Raw genomic sequence first — 16,337 nt, forward strand, 5'->3', positions numbered from 1 at the left:
AGAGGATTCAACAAACTCATTACAATCACATCACAGATCTCACATCCACGTGAACAATACCCTTCAGAAAAAAAAAGCGAAGAGCAATTCAGAGTGTGAGTACAATGTCAGTACAGGGAAGCTTCACATCACATCCGTGCAATATATGTATGAGGATTCTCATAAAACAAGAAATTCAGGATGGTTCCTAACAGTATTACTTTAGATAGAAAGCTCATTTATGAAAACTATTTACAGAATTTATCTGACATATAAAAAGCATATGATTTTAAATAATACTCATAAAATGCTGTGCTATGATTAAAAACAGTTATTGATATAAAAATCTAGGGCTATCTGAAAAAAATAATCTTTTGAGAGACAGAGGGAGAGAGAGGGAGAATCAAAGTTTTCTCCAAGGATGCTGGTGGGAGAGAGAGGTCTCTTTGGAAAGTGATGTTACCACTGCTAAGAAAACTGGAAAATAAATCAAAGGAATAACTTCCTGTCCTCTCAATGTCATGCTGGAGCTTTTTAAAAGAGTCCTGTCTAAGAATTACTTAATTCTAGGTGAATTCACAAATGTCTAATTTTACTATTTATTACTGATTAGGGCCAGACTCTAAGTTACATATTAATTTATAGCTTTTTTTCTCCAGTAGAGATGTAAATAACTTCCATTCTGGCAGAAAATATATCCCCAAATATTTTGGTTTTATTGCCCTGTTGGGCATTAACTATTTGTATGCTTAACCTAGTGACAGTAATCCAATATTCTTAGATTACTATATATACTCAGTCTCTCAAATTTCCTTTGGACTAGCCTTACCAGTCTTTGGATTCCTTCTCTAGTAAAGCAAATGCACCTTTGATGTACCTTTATGCTCTACTTGGATCAGTACAGAACTACCATCTGACCCAGCAATCCCATCCCTGGGTATATATCCAGAGAAAGCTATAATTCAAAACAATACATGCATCCCAATTGCAGCACTATCCACAATAGCCAGGACATGGAAGCAACCTGAATGCCCATCACTGGAGGAAAGGATAAAGAAGATTGGTACATATGTGATGGAATATTACTCAGCCATAAAAAGAGAATTAAATAATGCCATTTGTAGCAACATGGATAGACCTAGAGATTATCATACTAAATGAAGTAAGTCAGAAATAGAAAGACAAATATAATATGATATCCCTTATATGTGAAATCTAATAAAAATGATACAAATGAATGTATTTGCAAAATAGAAATAGATCTCAAAATAAAATTTATGGTTACCAAAGGAAAAACATGAGGGGAGGTGATAAATTAGATTGGGATTAACATATACACACTACTATATATATAACATATAACTCATAAGGACCTACTGCATAGCACAGGAAGTTTACTTAACATTCTATAAAAATCTAAATGGGAAAGAATATGAAATATATATGCATATACATGTATAACTGGTTCCCTTTTCTGTATACCTGAAACTAACACAACACAGTAAATCAGCTATATTACAATAAATTTTCTTTTAAAAAAGAGCACTGGCAATGCAAATGCATTCTCACAAAAGAAAAAGTCCAGATGATTTATAACAGTATTTCTTCATGTTGAAACTGACAGGTGTATGTACCATTAATAAAATTAACCCAACTCAATGCTTATTTGTTTTGATGGAAATACTAAATTAATATCCAAAATAATATTAACATTTAAATTAAAATTCAATAACACATTCCAATCTTTTGTCAAACATTTTTTTGGGGGAAAAGAAGCTCTTGTACACAATGGAATGTACAAATAGGAAAAGTAGAGGTATTAGAAAAGGGATTACAGGAACAACTGAAAGTCAGCGGTTAACAAGACTTGTAACAGTTAATGGTCTACTGTCCAAAGATGAAGGAAGAGACATGCTACTTGATTGTAAGAGAGGACTGTTTCTCTAATTGTAAATTTGTTCACTGGTATGCTTGTTAACTAAAGCTATATTTTTAAATGGGTTTTTATTTCATTGAATAGAAACGCTAATAGTAAGCATCTTGTCTCACTCCTGATCTCCGGGGAAAATTTGAAATAATCTACCATTAAGTAGGATACGTGCTACAGGTTTTTTGTAGATACCTTCTAACAGATTAAAGTAGCTACTTTTGTTTCCTTGTTGGTAAAGAGTTCTCATCATGAATTAGGTACTGGATTTCATCAAATATTTATTCCATATCAATTCAGTTGACATGTGATGTTTATTTTTTATTCTGTTAACATGGTGAATCATATCACTCAATTGCGTATGACTCTGTGTGTGTGTGTGTGTGTGTGTGTGCTCAGCCATGTCCAGCTCTTTGCGAGCTCATGCACTGCAGCCTGCAAGACTCCTCTGTCCATGGAATTTTCCAGGCAAGAAAACTGGAGGGGGTTGCCATTTCTTACTCCAGGGGGTCTTCTCCACCCAGGGATCCAACCCATGTCTCTTGCGTCTCCTGCACTGGTAGAATTCTTTACCACCTGTGCCACCTGGGAATACCAAATGTTAAATCTGTATTCCTGAATTAAACGTGCATGATATGTTAGCCTTATGTATCATTGGATTTGATTTGCTAATATTTCACATAAATGTTTTTACTTCTATTTCCAAAAGAGACTGACTTATAACTGAGGTTATATTTTTAATGATTATATTATTGTCAATATTAATAATGTGGCCTGATTATATGCTGGCTAACCATGGGGAGGGCATGAACTCTAATTTTCTATAAATAAATTTCAAATTGTTCTGACATGTTCATCTCCTGTTGGCCTGTCCCTTTTCAACCATTTTTCATAAGTACATCATACTTAGCCTAGTAGTTAAGACAGCTAGTCAGTGTGGGTTTGACTCTGCACTATACCTTAGGCAAGTGTATGAGTTTTCTATCATTGCTGTAACACACTTTGTTCCATAAAAAGAAAACACAAATTTGTTATCTAACAGCTTTGGAATTCAGAAGTCTTAAAATCAGGGTTGGCAGGGACTGCTTTCCCTCTGATGTCTCTAGAAGACAATCTCTTTGCTTGCCTTTTCCAGCTTTTAGGAACCCCTTCATTTCTTGACTTATGGCCCCTTCCTTCATGTACAGAACCAGCATCATAGCAACTTCAAATTTCTCTTTCTCATCATTGCTCATGTTTGCATTCATAGTCACATCTCCTTTTCTAACTCTGATCCTGTCCCCTCTCTTTTACAAGGACTCCTGTGATTACATTGGATCCACCTGGATAATTCAGGATAATCTCCCCAACTCAAGATCCTTAACTTAATCACAACTGTAAAGTAGCTTTGTCATGTATGGTAACATATTTACAGTTACAGGGCATTATTCGATCACAGCAAGTTACTTTCTCTCTTTGGTCCTGTTCCTTCAACTATAACGTGGGAATAATAATAAGAGTATATTCTTTTTTAAAACTGAAATATAGGTGACTTACAATATTGTGTTAATAATAGAATATTCTTCATAGGACTGTTGTATGAATGCATATCTACATAATTTTGGAAGTTGCTGGCATATAATTAGTCTTCAATAAATGTGAACAATTACTGACTCTAATGCTATTATTTATTATTAGAATATTGGGCAGGGAAAGAGGTATACCAACAATAGTTTAATAAATACATTTCATGTGTCTATTTTTTTAAGTGGACTCTCTAAGAAATAAAGCATTTCTGAAGTGCACAGTAAGTGCTCTGTCTCCAATGCCGTTGCCGGGTCATGCAGCAAGGACGAGCTTGAGCCATCTGCGGGCTCTGCGGCTTCTTCTCTGTCTGTCAGCAAATGCCTCAGCTGACTCACCACAGCAACTGCCAGTGACCTGAACCCTCCTCAGTGAATACCTCCATCTCAATTCTTCTCAGAGCAGGAATGAAGGAAAGAAGAGACTCACAAAGATTGCAAGCCCCACTCGCGTATCAATTCTCCCTGTGACCCTGGGAAAGAGGTATGGCCTGCTTGATTTGCGTGATTCAGAAATACAATCTCCCACAGACTAGAGTTTCCTCAGGGAAAATATTCAGATTTCTTTCAGGGAGTTGTGTGAGAAGTGGAATTGCTGCAACATGTATTCTGCTCCTTCTGCAGCACATGTTTATGGAGGCCTTTCTGCGAACACCGTGGAAGACACAGTGATGCATGAAACCAAGTCCGGTTTTCCCCAGAGCTCACCGTCTAACGGGAGGACACCCGTCCCTGAGAGGATTATTCATGCTTCGCTTCTGCATTAGAGCTGGGTCCCAGGTGACTTCTCACATGGGAAGGGGGAGCTGAACCTCTCAGCCTCAGAGAAGATGTTAACTAAATGGCAGAAATGCTTCACCTCCGTGAGCGGCAAACTGGTTTCCTACCTCTGCGTATTTTACATGCAGACACACTCCTCACTGTGATATCTTCCACTTGACCCAGTCCCCTTCCCTCACCCTTGCACCCTACCCCTGCCCTAGAAGTTGGAGGCTTCTCCAATTGTGAGGGGTTGCCACTTGCAAAAGCCATGTTTTCCCCACTTTATCAGTGAAAAACACATCCAAGGGCATGATTTCTCAAATGGCGTGCTGTGGTCCCACCACGTTAGAATCAACTAAGGAGAACCTCTTGTGGCCTCCATAAATACTCAACGAACATCGTGAGCTCTGCCTGACATCCACTAATTTATTAATAGAATCTCTGAAAGACAACCCTGACAGACAGATTCCTGAGTGATCCTGAGGCAAACGAAAGCATGAGGGTTTTCTGACAGGAAGAACAAGTAGTTTATAGTAGTTTATAGAAAACCGTTCTCTGAAAGTGAACAACCTCATTGCGTATGGAATTGTACCGTGGAAAACAAAATTGTTTTGTTTATTAATACCATAGGATTAGTTGCAGAAAGTTGTGGAGATAGTAGCGACTTGTCCCTGAAAGACGTTTCAGGGAGAAACAGATTCTGTGAGTTAAACCATGAATCATATTATTATTGATGAGATCAGCTGACTAAGAAACTTAAATCAGAAAAAATGAAATAGGAAATGCATGAACTGGAAAACAAGTCATTAAAAATAGGAAATTGACTTTATTGATAGTCCTGAAAGAATTCTTGAAAAAGACAAGAGAGTCTTCTAATAATTGTTAGGGAATCACCCGAAAAACACAAATAGAAAAAGAGTGCTACCACTGGCGGAAACAGCGATGGACCAAACTCTTCTTGGCTACATTGAATTCAGTCTCAAACACTGAATACTGCCTCTCTATAAAAATGACTACCTATGAATCACTAAACAGAGGTCCAGTTTCTACTTCTAAAAAAAAGCAGTAATCAGACTGAGTCACCATTAAACTATCATGCAGTGAAATATTAAAGCTACAGCATGACGTAGAGGCACTTGAGTCTGCATTACAGAACTGGGCTTTGAAGAGATGAAGAGGAGAGACCAAGCACTCTAGAAATCAACAGGAAATGAGCTGCTCTATTTTTGCATGGTAGCATAAAAGAAGACAGAATGATTTAAGGGACTCTCGGGTTTAAAACAACTAAAAGTAATACAACAAAAAGGAAGAAGGCAGACAGGGAAAAGGTGACTTGACTATCATGGTTTTAAATGATTGAGTTAAGGTCAGTGATAACACTCCAGGGGGTTATGAGAGCAAACATCATCATGGTGATTTATATGTCAATCTAAATTAACCTTTTAAATAGACTTGAAATAGGTAACATCTACTTCATTAAGGACACTGGAATGTGTCACGGGAGAATGTAAGCTGGATTTCTGTTTTTAATATTTTAATTTTTGTGATCTCACAGATTCTCAGTTTCCCCATTCAGAATATGTGAAGAATAACTCCAGCCTTTCATGCTACATCAAAGAAGTTTTTGGTATCCAATGGAAACATCAAAATGCCTTGGCATTTATTATTGAGTATACTATTTAGTGGCTCAGTGGTAAAGAATGCACCTGCCAATGCAGGAGATGCAGGAGACACGGGTTCAATCCCTGGGTCAGGAAGATCCTCTGGAGGAAGAAATGGCAACCCACTCCAGTATTCTTGACTGGAAAATTCCATGGACAGAGGAACCTGGCAGACTACTGCACACGGGGTCACAAAGTCAGACATGACTGAGCACACAGGCATGCTATTATTATCATTTTAATAGTAACAACTTGAGAAACGTCATATGTTCATCTCACAGACTTTTCCCTTTTCATCAATTGCTACTGCTTGAGTATCATAAATGTGGATATTTACATATTCATTCACTTTTTGGTTTACATCATAGCTAATCAGATACTTTTCTTAATGCATCTACTTAACAAATAGTTACTGAACATTTACTGTGCTAAGTTCTATAGCAGAAGCCCGTGTAACAGTGAACACATAGGCTTCTGGCCTCACGGATCCTCAAATCAGAAGGAAAATAAAGACATCATGAGACTCATCCCCATGTGAACAGATGCTTTTACAAATTGTTAAGTGGCAATTGAAGGGAAAGGACAGGGTTATATGAGAGTTTTGAGTAGAAAGGTTCAAATTAGGTTGCTGTTTAGGATGACATCTCTGAGGAAGTGATATTTAAGATGAGTAGATGATCGCCTATAAGAAGGTCTAGGGTCAGAGGAAGAGGATGTGGGGAGGGGAGGAAGAGGGTGGGAAGAGCTGGGAAGGCGGGGAGTCTGGCAAGAGATGGATGGTGTGGCAGGAATTAAAGGGAGAAGACCCACGGGGAGCTGAATTACTGGCAGATCACCTTGACTCTGTGAAAGCTTGCTTTCAGATTTTTCTGGGACAGGTCTATTTTGGATTTGTCTTTAGTCCCAGGACATAACAGTTGGCTGTCAGCTACGGTCTTTATTCCTAAAGCAATGCCTTTCTGGGTTTTCAGTTAGAAGCCCAACGTGTTCAGCAAGTCCAAGATGGCAGGACTTGAATCCAAAGGTGCCCTTCCCAGAACTAGGCAGAGGCTGAATGAAACCCTCAGGTTTTCATCTTCCAGCTCCTGCTTTTGCCCGGGGCATCGTGGGCACGTGCAAGTCAAGGATCAGGCAAGGCTTTAAGGGGACTGTGGATGCAGAAGTCAGGGCTCTCCTTCTGACACCTTACTTTTCAGTATTCCACCCTAAATTTCTAACCACTCTGGCAACCTTGAACTTTGTCCTCTGTCTCCTAGCAAAATTTGGCTCCCTTCTGCTTGAGTATAATGATGTTCTTAGGAGGTGGATCTCCTGGAATTTGTTTTCCATCTTTCAAGAATCAAGTCCTCTTCAAGTTTCTGCCTGTTTTGAGTTGAACTTCAAAACCCTGAAGCAGCTTTTAAAAAATATATTTTATCCAGCAACTATAATTGTTGTGGGCAGCAAGATAGTCCAATAAAAGCTCTCTCTTATGACTGGTACCTAAAAGGAAATCTCTCTCTTTTTGTGAATACATGCACGCTATTATTATCATTTTAATAATAACAACTTTGGAAACATCATATGTTCATCTCAGAGATATTTCTCTTTTCATCAACTGCCACTGCTTGAGTATAATAAATTTGGATATTTATTATATTATATTATGGATTATATTATATTGTGGATTATATTATATTGTGGATATGTTATATTGTGAACATGTATATAATTATTAACTTGGTCCATTAATTTATTTAGGATTGCAAAATGGGCATATACTGATTCTACTATTTCTTCTTTATTTATATAAATATAACTTAAAACAGAAAGCCCTTCTAATCTTCTGTACCTTGAGGTACAGATTACATAGGAAAACCAGGGTAAATGCTTGATGCTTTCTCTGCATATATTAGTTTTCAAAATAATGAGTCAATTCCTTAATAGCTCTCCTAGGCAACCAATGAGAGTTTTCTCTTTTTAGAATTATCATGAACCTACTCCTTTAAATACAGTTAATATGTTTCAAAACTGCTGTTTCCAACTATGTTGATGCTAAAACATTTCCATCTGTGATCAGTGAGAGCCTGTTTAGTTGACTCCATGTTCTTTTGACATAATCCTGATGGGTTTTTACAGTGTCCTTATTTCCTGGAATTCTGATAGCTAGTCTTATTTTAATTTTAATATAATTTTGCCTATCATTAAATTAAAATCTTAAGACTATAAACTCTGCAAAGAATTAGAATTTATCCACTTTGATTTTAGGCCAATAAGAATCTATCCTCTTTTTAAACTCTGACATAAAATAGGACCCTTCAGCTGCAATATTAGCTGATAAAGAATCTGAGAGCAGGGATTTTATTTAATGCATCTTGTCAAGATTTCAGCAGTTAACATGTTGTTAGCATTAGTCGCTCAGTCATGTCTGATGCATTTCAACCCATTGGGTTGTAACCCACCAGGCTCTTCTATCTGTGGAATTCTCCAGGCAAAGATACTAGAGTGGGCAGCCATTCCCTTTTCCAGGGCATCTGTTGGAGTTGCTTAATAAGTAGATATTGGATTCAATCACAACTATTCTTTAGGTAAATATAACACATTTCCTGCTTTTCCTTTCCCTGCTAACCCAGCAAGTGGTGTGAGAGAGCTGCACCCTGAGTAAATAGAAGTCTATTACCTAGTTTTCTCCCAGTGTTTTTCACCCACCTAACACTTGTACCTCTCCTGCTACTTTATTACATTTCCTGTTAATATATTTTCTAAGCAGAAATTTACAGATGTGAGTAGTTCTGACTTTTAGTATTTTTTACATTACAAAATGCACACTCTTATTTTTTTTAAGGTAATGTGTTTTGCACTACCTGACTTATTTCCATTTACTAAATAGAATCCATAATTTTCTCTTAAGTGGTCTGCCTTTAAGCACATAAACACACTAGAGTGACACTTCTGTACGTTTCTTCTCTGCCAGTCCTCTCTGTCCTTTCCCTGGGCTCTGTGGCTGATCTCTAACAGGCTGGCTGTGCCATTTGGATGATGGGGACAGCCTTCCTGAGGTTCCCCAGACCTGCTGCCATTCATTCATTCATCTATCCAGAAGACTATCCAGTTTCAACATCGTAGAATGTGTGTGATGTGACTGGAAGCAGAACATACCTTCTGACCTAAACAGGAAGTACTGGAGAAACTGTCAGAAAGAGTGATTTCCACACTGAGAAAAGACCATGAGTCAAAGAATTATCTAGGTAGGGGAATAAAGGCTGGATATGTGTGATGGCCCTATGTATCATTTAAAGATCCTAAGACTAGAAAAATCATGAAACCACAGCAGTTCAAAGACACTAATTATTTTCACTATGGCTGGGCAGTTGGATGTTCTTCTGCTGAGGACGAGGAAGGAGAGACCACGGATTACAAAATGAGAGTGTTCACATAAGAACTAGAGAAAAGAAACCAAGAATTTATTCTCAGGGCAATTGCTTCAGCAGTTCACCCACAATTAAACATTATCTCCTGCGGCTTAATTGCCACTTCTGCAGGACTCCTCAGACACACTCACTTGAACCCAGTTATTTTCTTTTCTTGCCTTTGTTTATCATTGTTTATTCTCTGGGACACACTGCATAGAGCAGTATTTCTCCACCATCAAACACTGTCTTTTTCTTTCTTCCACAAGTTATTTCCTTCCCTACATCTCTTGTCCAGATCTATAAACATGTTCGCAGTGGCTATGGCCAAGACATCTGAAATTTATACTTTCCTTTTGAACCCATAAAATTTAGCTTCTGCTTCTCTCATTACTCAGGAAACAACTTCAGGTTTACCGACATAAAAGTAGAACATGCTCTTTGATATGGATTTTCCATTCACTTGATGCTCCTTCATAACAAGTTACTGCTCTAACTCATTGGGAGAGAGGGTAGTAAAACCATGTGTGGGTCTCACAACAGCCACTTTCCCAGCAATATTCACAGGGACAGCTTGCATGTATAACTCTAGCCAACCCTCTTTAGGCACAATGGGGAGGGGGCGAGGTTAAGTTTTGCCAAAAAATGAATACTACCTGAAAAACAGTATAAAGGACCTGTTTTAATTATGAGAGAAATGCATTTCTGTCTTTCAAAGACATGAGTAGTTGTACAAACATAGCTTTAAACTTTATACTTTAATTATCAACAGTAAGTAGAAAGATTATGACTTAATAACTAATGATATTGTATAGGTTTCAATTCTGTATCTTCAACCCAGAAGCTATGGAGTTCCAATCTTCCGTATTTTTGTCACTCAAACTCACTGAGTCAACAGTGGCATTAATTCTTTCCCCTGCTCCCTTCCAGAATTTATTTGTTCTCCAGCACCTCCTCCCAGTAAATAGTATCACCTTCCAGATGGTCACTCAAATCTGATAACTCAGTGTCTACTCACATAAAATCACCAACTTCTCTTGATGCGATAGTGAAAGAGAAAGTGTTGTCACTCAGAACTGTCGAACTCTTTGTGACCCCATAGCTGTAGTCCACCAGGCTCCTCTGTCCATAGAATTCTCCAGGAAAGAATTTGGAGTGGAGTTGCCACTCCAAAATGCAGTACTTGGATGCAATCTCAAAAATAACAAAATGATCTCTGTTCGTTTTCAAGGCAAACCATTCAATATCACGGTAATCCAAGTCTATGCCCTGACCAGTAAAGCTGAAGAAGTTGAACTTGAACGGTTCTATGAAGACCTTTTAGAACTAACACCCCCAAAAGATGTCCTTTTCATTATAGGGGACTGGAATGCAAAAGTAGGAAGTCAGGAAACACCTGGAGTAACAGGCAAATTTGGCTTTGGAGTACAGAATGAAGCAGGGCAAAGGCTAATAGAGTTTTGCCAAGAGAACGCACTGGTCATAGAAAACACCCTCTTCCAACAACACAAGAGAAGGCTCTATACATGGACATCACCAGATGGTCAACACCGAAATCAGATAGATTATATTCTTTGCAGCCAAAGACGGAGAAGCTCTATACAGTCAGCAAAAACAAGACTGGGAGTAGACTGTGGCTCAGATCATGAACTCCTTGTTGCCAAATTCAGACTTAAAAGGAAGAAAGTAGTGAAAACCACTAGACCATTCATGTATGACCAAAATCAAATCCCTTATGATTATACAGTGGAAGTGACAAATAGATTTAAGGGACTAGATCTGATAGACAGAGTGCCTGATGAACTATGGATGGAGGTTCAAGACACTGTACAGAAGACAGGGATCAAGACCATACCCACGGAAAGGCAATGCAAAAAAGCAAATGGCTGTCTGAGGAGGCCTTACAAATCGCTGGGAAAAGAAGAGAAGCGAAAAGCAAAGGAGAAAAGGAAAGATATTCCCATCTGAATGCAGAGTTCCAAAGAATAACAAGGAGAGATAAGAAAGCCTTCGTCAGCAATCAATGCAAAGAAATAGAGGAAAACAACAGAATGGGAAAGACTAGAGATCTCTTCAAGAAAATTAGAGATACCAAGGGAACATTTCATGCAAAGATAGGCTCAATAAAGGACAGAAATGGTATGGACCTAACAGAAGCAGAAGATATTAAGAAGAGGTGGCAAGAATACACAGAAGAACTGTACAAAAAGATCTTCATGACCCAGATAATCATGATGATGTGATCGCTCACCTAGAGCCAGACATTCTGGAATGTGAAGTCAAGTGGGCCTTAGGAAGCATCACTACGAACAAAGCTAGTGGAGGTGATGGAATTCCAGTTGAGTTATTTCAAATTCTGAAAGATGACGCTGTGAAAGTGCTGCATTCAATATGCCAGCAAATTTGGAAAACTCAGCAGTGGCCACAGGACTGGAAAAGGTCAGTTTTCATCCCAATCCCAAAGAAAAGCAATGCTAAAGAATGCTCGAACTATCGCACAATTGCACTCATCTCACACGCTAGTAAAGTAATGCTCAAAATTCTCCAAGCCAGGCTTCAGTAATACGTGAACTGTGAACTTCCAGATGTTCAAGATGGATTTAGAAAAGGCAGAGGAACCAGAGATCAAATTGCCAGCATCCGCTGGATCATCGAAAAAGCAAGAGAGTTCCAGAAAAACATCTATTTCTGCTTTATTGCCTATGCCAAAGCCTTTGACTGTGTGGATCACAATAAACTGTGGAAAATTCTGAAAGAGATGGGAATACCAGGCCATCTGACCTGTCTCTTGAGAAACTTGTATGCAGGTCAGGAAGCAACAGTTAGAACTGGACATGGAATAATAGATTGGTCCCAAATAGGAAAAGGAGTACGTCAAGGCTGTATATTGTCACCCTGCTTATTTAACTTATATGCAGAGTACAACATGAGAAACGCTGGGCTGGAGGAAGCACAAGCTGGAATCAAGATTGCCGGAAGAAATATCAATAACCTCAGATATGCAGATGACACCACCCTTATGGCAGAAAATGAAGAAGAACTAAAGGACCTCTTGATGAAAGTAAAATAGGAGAGTGAAAAAGTTGGCTTAAAGCTCAACGTTCAGAAAACTAAGATCATGGCATCTGGTCCCATCACTTCATGCCAAATAGATGGGGAAACAGTGGAAACAGTGTCAGACTTTATTTTTGGGGGCTCCAAAATCACTGCTGATGGTGATTGCAGCCAAGAAATTAAAAGACTCTTACTCCTTGGAAGGAAAGCTATGACCAACCTAGATAGCATATTAAAAATCAGAGACATTACTTTGATAACAAAGGTCCATCTAGTCAAGGCTATGGTTTTTCCAGTACTCATGTATGGATGTGAGAGTTGGACAGTGAAGAAAGCTGAGTGCCGAAGAATTGATGCTTTTGAACTGTGGTGTTGGAGAAGACTCTTGAGAATCCCCTGGACTGCAAGGAGATCCAACCAGTCCATCCTAAAGGAGATCGGTCCTGGGTGTTCATTGGAAGGACTGATGTTGAAGCTGAAACTCCAATACTTTGGCCACCTCATGCGATGAGTTGACTCATTGGAAAAGACCCTGATGCTGGGAAGGATTGGGGGCAGGAGGAGAAGGGGACGACAGAGGATGAGATGGCTGGATGGCATCACCAACTCAATGGGCATGGGTTTGAGTGGACTCCAGGAGTTGGTGATGGACAGGGAGACATGGCGTACTGAGATTCATGGGGTCGCAAAGAGTCAGACACGACTGAGCAAGTGAATTGAACTGAACTGCCACTCCCGTCTCCAGGGGATCTTCCCAACCCAGGGATTGAACCTGGGTCTCCTGCCTTGCAGGCAGATTCACCAGGGACTCCCTGGTGGCTTAGATGGTAAAGAATTCAATAGTAGCCTCATCATATTGTGAAGCCCTGGTGGATTAAGATGGTAAATATTCAGTTCTGTGAAAAATACCGTCAACAGTAGCCTCATCATATTGTGAATCTGATTCAATTCAGGAGAACTCTCTCTCCATGTTGCTGGTTCTCTAGTCTGAAACTCCAGCTGTCACTTGCACAAAGGAATTCAGAAACCTTCCAACTGAGCTGCTGCCTTTAATCTGTACCCCTCATGTGGCCCTCCACGCTGCACCCACATTTCAGTCTGAATGACAATTCTCAAATGCAAACTGATCCTCCAAGCATATAGACTGATCCTCATTCCTAAGCTTGGCTGGAACACACCCTTTCTCCTATTTGGACCATTTTCCCAGCCTCCTATGCAAAAATATCTGCACCTTAGTTTCAAAACCTACTGCCATAAACTTTCTCATACTAACCTTAGTCTATCAATCACTTCATTCCTAACATCTTATACCTGACCTATATCTTGTCCTATTGAGGGCAGGGAACACTAGTGATCACAGTTATTTTGTGCCAGGCAACCCAGAGCAAGCCACAGGGGTCATTTAGCAGACCATACAATGGTAATATCCAAGTACCGATTCCACTGTGTCATTGAGATTATAAAAAATAGTATCTGACACGTATTAACTCTCCAGAAATGATAATTAAATAGTATAATGTTTTAGTAAACTAATATTCTGCAAGGCTAATGCTATGCATACATGGAGCATAAGAGTGTTGACTATGGTGTAATTGAGGAATTAAAGTCAACTTGATCAAATACATTCCCATAAAGCATTCACATCCAACCTTGTTGAGGTTATTTTTGGTCATCTATGAGAGTATTTTTACATTAAGTTTATTTTTTTCTCTTTTATCCAAAATTATCCAACAGAAGGGGACAACAGAGGATGAGATGGTTGGATGGCATCACCGACTCAATGGACATGAGTTTGAGCAAGCTCTGGAAGATGGTGAAGGACAGGCAAGCCTGGATTGCTGCAGGACACGAGGTCTCAAAAGTCGGACATGACTTGGCAACTGAACAGCAACAACAATATCATTTTACCATGTGTTTTTATGTTTGAGTTTAAAGTACTTCCTCTTAATATTAATCCTTCAACCGTGGGTCCATGAAAAAAGGAAGCTGACTAAATGCACGGATGATGCGCTTTACTCCAAGAGACAGCAAACGAAGTCACAGTGAAAACAATGTTCCATGGGGCTGCAGATCAATACAAGGGTGGGAGATGGGAGGAAGGTGAGTGATCATCCGGTACAAGGCAGCAGAGAACTCAAAGGAGCCTGCAGCCACTTCATAGGGACTCACAGACCCTCCTTTCCCAGCAGCCACTTCACAGGGACATTACTAAAGGAGACTAGCATCAACAGCCTTGTTAAACTAATGTTGAATTTACATATGAGATTCAAAATATGAAGTGTGTGCTGCTGGGAAAACTGCTTAATATTTCTAAGACTCCTTTGGATGGGTGATTTTTAGGATTAAATTAAAATATCTATAAAAACTGTTATCTGATGCCAAGTAAGTGCTCAATAACTGTTTCCTATTATTATACAGTGATAAATATTTTGCAAAGTGGTTGCTCTGAACCAGTAGAAAATGTAACTATACATACAAATCATTTTGGAGTTTGCTTTGCTGATTGTCCATTGTATGGTATGGGTTTTGCTAAAACTCCACAATCCTAAGACAAATAAGACTGTCCAGATTCTGTGTGCCAGAATCACAATCTGGGGTGGGGTTTTTTTTTAAGGATAATTTTATTCAAGTGAAATCATTGTAAAGGAAGGAGCTAACACATACCAGGAGCAGCTGAACTGAACTACAGAAGCCAAGAAAGCTACCAGGAAGTCAGGCAGATGGTGAGAAGTTAAGCTGCCCATGCTCATCTCGGATTTAACAGCTGGAGGAGGCAGGAGCATGAGCTGGGGTTCTGGAGTTTGGCAGATGAGGCTGCAAATCCTGTCACTTCCTGTCTGGGCGACTGGAGTGAGTCAGTCTCAAGAGTGGAATCTCTAAGCTTTAGCTTCCTCATTTGCAAAGCAGGGGAATGCAAGAGTTACCTAATAATATTTATCTGGACTTGGTTTTGAATTATAAACTAACTGCTTAATGTGGTGTCAAACATATAATAAGCACTCAAGAAAAATGTTACTTTTAGAATTATAAAAATTAATCCTATTAACATGAGTGCTCTATTGCTATTAATACAATCATGACATTTCTGTCAATGTGGTTTCTCTGTCCGACACAATGCAGACTAATTCAACAAGCTGCCTGTCCTCTTTATGACATGCCTGCCTTTTACATAAATAAAGTGAGCCTGAAATAGCGATGAGACATGTAAGAAGAAAGCTTTAGTGGCTAAAGAAATAAAGGTTTACTAGAGGAATCAGGATGTAGTGGAACTGAACAGTTCTTCTGTGGACTAAGTTGTGAGACACTGGGCAAATTACTGACTATCTCCAAACCTCAGACTGTTGGACTGATAATTGTAGATCATATTAACTAACTCATTGTTCTCTAATAAAAGAGCATCTGACAGGATGGTGTGGCTTGAGGTAGACTATCAATAACTCTTAGGTCCCTGTCCCACAGAAAGACATAATAAAATGCTTCATTAAGAGGAGACTAAGTGAAATCTGTGGTTTCTATCTTTTCTTATGTGAAAGTATTTCAAACACATTTTACACTTTGGCAGGGGTCTTTACTGTCTCTATGAATTTATGTTCAGGGCAAAGCATATTTATAAGTGAATTTCATGGCATATTATTTTTAGGCTGCAGAAGAAAAGAATTCTTTGTTCTCATAACAGATGATTGGTTTTACTAAATGGGTCACTGTCTTTTATTAAATTTAGGCTACCCAAATGAAACATCATCAAATATAGCCTTTAGAGATAAGTTCTAATATTTACAAGTTAAGATCTAGTCAGTAATATCAGATTTGGGTAAGTGGATTCTCATGTGTCTACAAACATATATCTATCTATCTCTGTATCAATTTGTCAATAAAATGCTTTCATTTCTGATTTAAAATATAAAAGTGGAACACATAAGCCAACATTGGCATGTATAGGCACACATAAAGCTTTGCACAAAAATCAACCCTGTTTTTCTGTCTCTTTACATAGCTCTGAAGT

At 38.8% G+C, this 16,337-nt stretch overlaps 1 protein-coding gene and 1 long non-coding RNA gene across 12 annotated transcripts in view; one reads left to right on the forward strand and one right to left on the reverse strand.

Moving 5' to 3' along the window:
* Window positions 1-16,337, reverse strand: part of CNTNAP4 (contactin associated protein family member 4) — a 269,244-nt gene that overhangs the window by 111,059 nt on the left and 141,848 nt on the right. The window lies entirely within an intron of this gene.
* Window positions 3,746-16,302, forward strand: LOC145513137 (uncharacterized). Its single transcript, XR_014059140.1, has 2 exons — window positions 3,746-3,952; window positions 14,069-16,302. It is a non-coding gene; the product is annotated as an uncharacterized LOC145513137 (long non-coding RNA).

This window comes from Giraffa tippelskirchi, chromosome 7, assembly GCF_054371585.1.
Source record: "Giraffa tippelskirchi isolate mGirTip1 chromosome 7, T2T-mGirTip1v1.2.pri, whole genome shotgun sequence".
In the NCBI taxonomy this organism is placed as follows: Eukaryota; Metazoa; Chordata; class Mammalia; order Artiodactyla; family Giraffidae; genus Giraffa; species Giraffa tippelskirchi.